Raw genomic sequence first — 10,434 nt, 5'->3', positions numbered from 1 at the left:
GGATGCTTCATACCTTGTATGCAGATACCTTATGTTACGAAGTTTCCGTCTGTCATATGTCCATCAGTGGCAGATCCAGAAATTTTCATAAAGGGGGGGGGGGGGGGGGGGCACTGACTGCTTAAGAGGGGGCCCGCTCCAGTCATGCTTCAGTGATTCCCTATATAATCAACAAAATTTTTCCCACAAAAGGGGGGGCCCGGGCCCCCTGAAAAACCCTCTAAATCCGCCTCTGTCCATTGTCCACAACCCCATTTTCGTGGTTATGTGATTGCTTGAAAAAAAAAATTTTTTTTTGTCATGTGAATTTTTCACTTATTAGTAATACTAGAGCACACCCGCGAAATCGCGGGCATTTAGAGCGTTGTTGATGGTATGTAAACTGTTGTAGGATGAATTTTTGTAAAATATTTTATGACTGGAGTATTTCAGGAAAGTTATCAAAGGTCAAAGGTACTTGGGGACAGTACAATTTTTTTAACCCTCCCCCTTTTTCCAAAATCCGTTATTTTATGTTGTTTTCTGTTAATTTCAATTATATTAGCGTTTTTTTCTGTACACTATGAACATATATAATAACATATACTATATAAATACATGGAATTAAACTTGAAATTGATAGCAAATAGCAAATACACTGTACTTATATAGTATACATGTATGTTTGTTCATAGTATATAGAAACGCGAAAATAATTGTCCTGTCCCCTTGTACCTATGAAAATAATGTGTAAGTTTAAGTCCTAAACGGAAGTCTTATCTATGACTTAAAAGTCAGTCTGAGGATGGAAACAATATCTGGACGTCTTTATTTTCATTTTTCTCCCAAAAAACCCCAAATGAAATATTAATAAGCGAGGATGACAAATGAGACTATGCATGATTCCTATAGGACAAAAAAGCATGATGATTAATTAAATGTGGAAGGAAGAGAAGCGACACACAAAATGAGGTCTTCTCATTTAATAGTATAGAGGTTAACCATATTTGGTATATTGGTTCCTTGCAACATCTACATGTCATCAGACAGGGTTAACTGGACCTCCACCTCAATTCATGGATCTGTGATCAAGGTTAAAGTTACTTCATTAGGTCTGCTTCTCAGATACTACAAGCAGCAGGTCAACTATATGTGGTGTATGGAATGATTTTAAGGGGTTCATGTCAGACTGGCAGTTTTATTAACCGGATTTCAGAAGGAAAAATCTGTTATTGATTTGGGGATGTATGGCGGGCTGGCGGCTGCCAAACAGTGTCCGTGCATTTACTCATGAACCGTTCAACCAAAGCTTTTCAAATTTTAATATGTTGTTATTGAAGACAAAATGGAGGTCAAGTTCAATATTGATGATTTTCACTTTTACCGCTTAGGAGTTATGGTTCTTGAAAGATTGAAAAATGGTCTTTCCAGTCGTGTCCGTGCTTTAACATATGAACCGTTCAACCAAAGCTTTTCAAATTTTAATATGTTGTTATTGAAGACAAAATGGAGGTCAAGTTCAATATTGATGATTTTCACTTTTACCGCTCAGGAGTTATGGTTCTTGAAAGATTGAGAAATGGTCTTTCCAGTCGTGTCCGTGCTTTAACTCCTGAACTGTTCAACCAAAGCTTTTCAAATTTTAATATGTTATTACTGATGACAAAATAGAGGTCAAGTTCAATATTGACGATATTCACTTTTTTTTTAAATTTTTTTTAGTTTTTTTATTTCCAACAATTAAAGCATATACATGACACATTGGTGTAGCTTACGTTGAGGCAACCGAGGCAGCTGCCTCGGTAAAAAAAATCAAAAAAATCCTTTATAATCTTTTAAACGATTTCCACCTAATGCAGCAGACTATCCACTAAACGCTAATATACTGACTTGTTTTGTCTTGTTGCCGCTATTGAAAAAAAATCAGATTCATACCCTTTGCGAATTCAAGACTAATGGAAACATTTCCCTCCTCTTCTTGGAAATCCCCTTACGGTAGTTTTTTTGTAATCTAAATTTGTCAGAGTAAAAATAAACAACAACAGATTTATTTAGTCCTACCCCATTGCAAGCAAAATCAGTAGAATAGATGATGATCCAACTTACGAGTCTTCCCCGATCTAATCAACTTGACATTGAATCGGGTAAATTACCTGATTCAATGGTATCTAAATTATTTAATTTTGTGTGAGAATAATTTCTAGTATATGAGGGTCTGGATGAGTTTTATAGAAAACAGAAAAATGCCCTGAAATTATTAAAACTTAAAAGAATAGAGATTTAAAATGGTGCTTAAATATTAGAGAAAGGAAAATCAAATTATGGGCGAAAATCATGATTAAAAATAAATATTTGAAAACCCCATTCTTAGACTTCAAACCCTCATTTATAACCGCGATGTCTAAAATTGAAACATCGTTGTGTGTTGACATTTTCCCCTACGTGTAGAACTTCAAATACACAGAGTTTCATAGTCCGAGATTACTCTGACGACCAACGGCTGTTTTGCCAGACAAGCAAGCTGGGGCCGTGGGACATTATTATGATGAAATAAAATTAAACAACAACTATTATTTTTAATAGATTCTTCTTGTTCAAATTGTAAAAACCTCGATAGCGTCCGGAGGACGCAGCCTCGGTAAAAACAGAAGGCAAGCTACGCCACTGTGACATACATAAAGTATAATACATGTAAGATATATACAATGTCATTATTATAAATACATCATAATTAGAAATATTTGACATTTTCTATAGAACAGATCAAAAAGAAAAAAGTTCAAAAAATATAAAAATCAATAAATAAATCAATAAATAAATAAATAATAATAATTAACAGTTAGTATAAAACAAAAAACAAAAAAGACAAAAAAACCAAAAGAATAATCCAGTTACATCCCTATCTATATTTTTATGCCTCCGCCGTAGCGATGGGGGCATTAAGTTTTACACTTGTCCGTCTGTATGTACGTCCCAAAATTGGTTTCTGTTCTCTAACTTGAGTTTGCCTCAACCAAATGTTATAAAACTTATACACAATGCTTATTACCACAAAACACAGATCAAATTTGAATTTTAGTGGCGTCACTTTAACCGTTCTAGAGTTATGCCCCTTTATGAATGGAAAAATTGCAAAATTTTTAGTTTCCTTTCTCTAACTTAAGTTTGCCTCAACCAAATGTTATAAAACTTATACACAATGCTTATTACCACAAAACACAGATCAAGTTTGAATTTTGGTGGCGTCACTTTAACCGTTCTAAAGTTATGCCCCTTTATAAATGGAAAAATTGCAAAATTTTTATTTTCTTCTAAATATCAAGTAATTTTTATACGACCGCAAAAATTTTTTGTGGTCGTTGGTTTTCACACTCTAACTTTAGTTTAAGTGAATGGATCTCTATGAAATTTAACCATAAGGTTCAATACCACAAAAGGAAGGTTGGGATTGATTTTGGGGGTTATGGTACCAACAGTTAAGGAATTAGGGGCCAAAAATAAGCATTTTTGTAACTTCCAGACTTAACTTGTGTGTTAGTGTATGGATCTCTCTGACATTGTATCACAAGGTTCCATATCACAAAGGGAATGCTGAGATTGATTTTGGGTGTAATTGCCTCAAAATTTTAGGAATTAGGGGCCAAAAAAGGGGCAAAAATCAAGCATTTTTTTAGTTTCATGACAATAACTTGTGTGTAAGTGTATGGATCTTTCTGAAATTGTACTACAAGGTTCCATATCACAAAGGGAAAGATGGAATTGAGTTTGGGGGTAATTGCCCAAAACATTTAGGAATAAGGGGCCAAAAAGGGGCCAAAAATAAGCATTTTTCTAATTTCCAGACAAAAACTTGTGTGTTCAAGTGTATGGATCTCTCTGAAATTGTACTGCAAGGTACCATACCACAAAGGGAAGGCTGGGATTGATTTTGGGGGTAATTGCCTCAAAATTTTAGGAATTAGGGGGCAAAAAGGGGAAAAAAACAAGCATTTTTCTAGTTTCAGGACAATAACTTGTGTGTAAGTGTATGGATCTTTCTGGAATTGTACTACAAGGTTCCATACCACAAAGAGAAAGCTGGAATTGAGTTTGGGGGTAATTGCCCAAAACGTTTAGGAATAAGGGGCCAAAAATAAGCATTTTTCTAGTTTCCAGACAATAACTTGTGTTCAAGTGTTTGGATCCCTCTGAAATTGTACTGCAAGGTACCATACCACAAAGGGAAGGCTGGGATTGAGTTTGGGGGTGATGAATCATAAGGGGGTTCAAAAAATTTGGGGGAGGGATTTTTTTTTCCTTTTTTTGCTTTAAAATTTTCCATTTTAAATTGGTTATTTCTGATTTATATATAAAAGCAAATAATAATGATATGGTTTGAATAGGTAAATTTAAAAATTTTAAGTTCTTAGACCACATTCATTCTTTGTCAGAAACCTATGCTGTGTCAAATATTTAATCACAATCCAAATTCAGTGCTGTATCAAGCTTGAATGTTGTGTCCATACTTGCTCCAACTGTTCAGGGTTCGACCTCTGCGGTCGTATCAAGCTGCGCCCAGCGGAGCATTTTATTAAAATTGAAGTTATCTTCCTTTGTCCATGAAACTACAATCAATGCTTTATACAATGCAATGTTTAATTTTGACTTCCACTGATAAAACACAGATCAAGTTGAATTTGGGTAGTGTCACTTTAATCATTATTGAGTTGTGCCCCTTTATAAATCAAAAGATTGCAAAATTTTTAGTTTCCATTCTGAAACTTAAGTTTGCCCCAACCAAACATTATGAAACCTATACACAATATTCATTTCCACAAAATTTCCGTTCTCTAACTTTAGTCTGTCTCAACCAAATGTTATAAAACTTATACACAACCGTTCTAGAGTGATGCAAGTTTACAAATAGAAAAATTGCTGAATTTTTAGTTTCTGTTCTCTATTTAAGTTAGCCTCAACCAAATGTTATGAGACTTACACACAATGCTTATTACCACAAAACACAGATCAAGTTTGAATTTTGGTGGCGTCACTTTAACCGTTCTAGAGTTATGCCCCTTTATAAATGGAAAAATTGCAAAATTTTTATTTTCTTCTAAATATCAAGTAAATTTTATACGACCGCAAAAAAATTTTGTGGTCTTATATTGGTATGACTTTGGCGGCGTCGGCGCCGTCGTCCGAAGACACATTGGTTTTCACACTCTAACTTTAGTTTAAGTGAATGGATCTCTATGAAATTTTACCATAAGGTTCAATACCACAAAAGGAAGGTTGGGATTGATTTTGGGGGTAATGGTACCAACAGTTAAGGAATTAGGGGCCAAAAATAAGCATTTTTGTAACTTCCAGACATAACTTGTGTGTTAGTGTATGGATCTCTCTGACATTGTATCACAAGGTTCCATATCACAAAGGGAATGCTGAGATTGATTTTGGGTGTAATTGCCTCAAAATTTAGGAATTAGGGGCCAAAAAAGGGGCAAAAATCAAGCATTTTTCTAGTTTCATGACAATAACTTGTGTGTAAGTGTATGGATCTTTCTGGAATTGTACTACAAGGTTCCATATCACAAAGGCAAAGATGGAATTGAGTTTGGGGGTAATTGCCCAAAACATTTAGGAATAAGGGGCCAAAAAGGGGCAAAAAATAAGCATTTTTCTAATTTCCAGACAATAACTTGTGTGTTCAAGTGTATGGATCTCTCTGAAATTGTACTGCAAGGTACCATACCACAAAGGGAAGGCTGGGATTGATTTTGGGGGTAATTGCCTCAAAATTTTAAAAATTAGGGGGCAAAAAGGGGAAAAAAACAAGCATTTTTCTAGTTTCAGGACAATAACTTGTGTGTAAGTGTATGGATCTTTCTGAAATTGTACTACAAGGTTCCATATCACAAAGAGAAAGCTGGAATTGAGTTTGGGGGTAATTGCCCAAAACGTTTAGGAATAAGGGGCCAAAAAGGGACCAAAAATAAGCATTTTTCTAGTTTCCAGACAATAACTTGTGTTCAAGTGTTTAGATCCCTCTGAAATTGTACTGCAAGGTACCATACCACGAAGGGAAGGCTGGGATTGATTTTGGGGATATTTGCCCTAAACATATAGGAATTAGGGGCAAAAACAAGCATTTTTCTAGTTTCAGGACAATAACTTGTGTGTAAGTGTATGGATCTTTATGAAATTGTACTATAAGGTTCCATACCACAAAGGGAAAGCTGGGTTTGAGTTTGGGGGTAATTGCCCTAAACGTTTAGGAATTTGGTCCAAAGGGGCCTAAAAACAAGCATTTTTCTAGTTTCCTGACAATAACTTGTGTTCAAGTGTATGGAGCTCTCTGAAATTGTACTGCAAGGTACCATACCACAAAGGGAAGGCTGGGATTGAGTTTGGGGGTGATGAATCGTAAGGGGGTTCAAAAAATTTGGGGGAGGGATTTTTTTTTCCTTTTTTTTTCTTTAAAATTTTCCATTTTAAATTGGTTATTTCTGATTTATATATAAAAGCAAATAATAATGATATGGTTTGAATAGGTAAATTTAAAAATTTTAAGTTCTTAGACCACATTCATTCTGTGTCAGAAACCTATGCTGTGTCAAATATTTAATCACAATCCAAATTCAGTGCTGTATCAAGCTTGAATGTTGTGTCCATACTTGCCCCAACTGTTCAGGGTTCGACCTCTGCGGTCGTATCAAGCTGCGCCCAGCGGAGCATTTTATTAAAATTGAAGTTATCTTCCTTTGTCCATGAAACTACAATCAATGCTTTATACAATGCAATGTTTAATTTTGACTTCCACTGATAAAACACAGATCAAGTTGAATTTGGGTAGTGTCACTTTAATCATTATTGAGTTGTGCCCCTTTATAAATCAAAAGATTGCAAAATTTTTAGTTTCCATTCTCTAACTTTAGTTTGTCTCAACCAAATGTTATAAAACTTATACACAACCGTTCTAGAGTGATGCGAGTTTACAAATGGAAAAATTGCTGAATTTTTAGTTTCTGTTCTCTATTTAAGTTAGCCTCAACCAAATGTTATGAGACTTGCACACAATGCTTATTACCACAAAACACAGATCAAGTTTGAATTTTGGTGGCGTCACTTTAACCGTTCTAGAGTTATGCCCCTTTACAAATGGAAAAATTGCAAAATTTTTATTTTCTTCTAAATATCAAGTAATTTTTATACGACCGCAAACAAATTTTGTGGTCGTATATTGGTATGACTTTGGCGGCGTCGGCGCCGTCGTCCGAAGACACATTGGTTTTCACACTCTAACTTTAGTTTAAGTGAATGGATCTCTATGAAAGGAGTAGGTCCACTAAGACCCCTTTTTGGCCCCAAAATATAGCAGTTTTACAAAATTGTTAAAATGTTAACTTTTAGCTATTTATTGGAAAGAAGAATACTTCTGTTACATAAATATGGGCTGTTTTTGACAATACAATGCACATGTATCGGGTACTAGCATCGTTAAGTCAAGCTAAATTACTGAAATCTTCATAATTTGAGCATTTGTGTGAATTTTTAGACGTTTTTTTGTCTTAAATGGAAGTGGCCGCATTTGTGTTCATTCTTAATATTTAAATGTAAGTTGTATTTGATGATAATACATAACATATATAAAGATTGAGGATGAACACGGATGCGGCCACTTTCATTTTTGACAAAAACCATCTGAAAATGGACATATTATGGCATATTTGATAGATTTTTAATATTTAAGCTTGAATTTGAGCGTCTTTAATGACTAAATCAGTCCAAATCTTTCACATAAACTAATTGAATCTAATAAAGTAGACACTTAAGTGTTTAAAAAGTGTCCAAAATCTTGTTTCAGATAAACTTGAAGTTTGAGGCCAAAATCGGCCCTTACCGGACCTACTCCTTTTACCATAAGGTTCAATACCACAAAAGGAAGGTTGGAATTGATTTTGGGGGTTATGGTACCAACAGTTAAGGAATTAGGGGCCAAAAAGGGGCCAAAAATAAGCATTTTTGTAACTTCCAGACATAACTTGTGTGTTAGTGTATGGATCTCTCTGACATTGTATCACAAGGTTCCATATCACAAAGGGAATGCTGAGATTGATTTTGGGTGTAATTGCCTCAAAATTTTAGGAATTAGGGGCCAAAAAAGGGGCAAAAATCAAGCATTTTTCTAGTTTCATGACAATAACTTGTGTGTAAGTGTATGGATCTTTCTGAAATTGTACTACAAGGTTCCATATCACAAAGGGAAAGATGGAATTGAGTTTGGGGGTAATTGCCCAAAACATTTAGGAATAAGGGGCCAAAAAGGGGCCAAAAATAAAGCATTTTTCTAATTTCCAGACAATAACTTGTGTGTTCAAGTGTATGGATCTCTCTGAAATTGTACTGCAAGGTACCATACCACAAAGGGAAGGCTGGGATTGATTTGGGGGTAATTGCCTCAAAATTTTAGGAATTAGGGGCAAAAAGGGGAAAAAAACAAGCATTTTTCTAGTTTCAGGACAATAACTTGTGTGTAAGTGAATGGATCTTTCTGAAATTGTACTACAAGGTTCCATATCACAAAGAGAAAGCTGGAATTGAGTTTGGGGGTAATTGCCCAAAACGTTTAGGAATAAGGGGCCAAAAAGGGGCCAAAATAAGCATTTTTCTAGTTTCCAGACAATTACTTGTGTTCAAGTGTTTGGATCCCTCTGAAATTGTACTGCAAGGTACCATACCACAAAGGGAAGGCTGGGATTGATTTTGGGGGGTATTTGCCCTAAACATATAGGAATTAGGGGCAAAAACAAGCATTTTTCTAGTTTCATGGAGCTCTCTGAAATTGTACTGCAAGGTACCATACCACAAAGGGAAGGCTGGGATTGAGTTTGGGGGTGATGAATCATAAGGGGGTTCAAAAAATTTGGGGGAGGGATTTTTTTTTCCTTTTTTTTTCTTTAAAATTTTCCATTTTAAATTGGTTATTTCTGATTTATATATAAAAGCAAATAATAATGATATGGTTTGAATAGGTAAATTTAAAAATTTTAAGTTCTTAGACCACATTCATTCTGTGTCAGAAACCTATGCTGTGTCAAATATTTATTCACAATCCAAATTCAGTGCTGTATCAAGCTTGAATGTTGTGTCCATACTTGCCCCAACTGTTCAGGGTTCGACCTCTGCGGTCGTATCAAGCTGCGCCCAGCGGAGCATTTTATTAAAATTGAAGTTATCTTCCTTTGTCCATGAAACTACAATCAATGCTTTATACAATGCAATGTTTAATTTTGATTTCCACTGATAAAACACAGATCAAGTTGAATTTGGGTAGTGTCACTTTAATCATTATTGAGTTGTGCCCCTTTTTTAAATCAAAAGATTGCAAATTTTTTAGTTTCCATTCTGAAACTTAAGTTTGCCCCAACCAAACATTATGAAACCTAGACACAATATTCATTTCCACAAAATTTCCGTTCTCTAACTTTAGTTTGTCTCAACCAAATGTTATAAAACTTATACACAACCGTTCTAGAGTGATGCGAGTTTACAAATAGAAAAATTGCTGAATTTTTAGTTTCTGTTCTCTATTTAAGTTAGCCTCAACCAAATGTTATGAGACTAACACACAATGCTTATTACCACAAAACTCAGATCAAGTTCAAATTTGGGTAGCGTCACTTTTACCGTTCTTCAGTTCCTTTATAAGTATATGATATGCAAGCGGGGGCATCATCTGTGTCCACATGTGGACACTATCCACATTTATTTTTTTCAATTTTTAGATGTAACATATTCTTAATGAAAAATATTTGAAAAATTAACTATACATATTTCTTTCGTAACAGCCAGCAACACAGACCAAGGACATAAAATGACAATTATATTTTCTCTAAAATAAATTATTGGTTAATAGTCATAAGTAATTATAACAAAAATAGTCATTAGCATGTTTTCAATAACAGGTTTTCAAAAACTTTCCATACATTGTCAAATTCAGTTATTTTTTGCAGCTACATGTATCAAACTCTAATTTATACATTTCTTTCAGCTTTCTTATAATTGTTTGCAATGAGAGATTCTTTTTAAAGCATCTAGAATTATACATATATTGTTTAATATAATGAAAAATCTTGTTGTATGGGTTGTTGGGGAATATCTTGGATAAGTCTCCAAAAACTTCAAGGCGGAAAGTTTAATTTATTTATTGGGAGACTTATTCCACCGGAAAGGAACCAGTTATCAATATCCTGTAGAACATTTTGTACAGTATTGCAATTCCAAAATAGGTGTTCTATAGACTCGTTTTCTGTTTTACAAAATGTACATAAAGGATCATCAGTCAGTTTTATCTGAACTAATTTTCACTTTTACCGTTCAGGAGTTATGGTTCTTGAAAGATTAAAAAATGGTCTTTCCAGTCGTGTTATGGTTCTTGTAAGACTTGAAAATCGGCCTGCTGACTTACCTTGTGAA

The 10,434-nt window shown here is 34.5% G+C and overlaps 1 protein-coding gene across 4 annotated transcripts in view; it reads left to right on the top strand.

The window, feature by feature from the left end:
• The window catches only part of LOC127728681 (serine/threonine-protein kinase 11-interacting protein-like), a 480,863-nt gene extending 472,139 nt beyond the window's left edge, over positions 1-8,724 (top strand). For 2 of the 4 annotated variants that reach the window (XR_007994315.1, XR_007994312.1), the window contains exon 20: positions 6,173-6,718. The gene's annotated coding sequence lies outside the window, so the exon portion shown is untranslated. Of the gene's footprint in view, positions 1-5,862; positions 6,057-6,172; positions 6,719-8,527 lie in introns of those variants that run through there. The other 2 variants (XR_007994314.1, XR_007994313.1) reach the window with 2 other exon arrangements.
• Positions 8,725-10,434: the final 1,710 nt, after the last annotated feature.

Source organism: Mytilus californianus, unplaced genomic scaffold (genome assembly GCF_021869535.1).
Source record: "Mytilus californianus isolate M0D057914Y unplaced genomic scaffold, xbMytCali1.0.p SCAF_2, whole genome shotgun sequence".
In the NCBI taxonomy this organism is placed as follows: domain Eukaryota; kingdom Metazoa; phylum Mollusca; class Bivalvia; order Mytilida; family Mytilidae; genus Mytilus; species Mytilus californianus.
The sequence above is the reverse complement of the archived record's forward strand: the minus strand, read 5'-3'. Positions and strand labels throughout refer to the sequence as shown.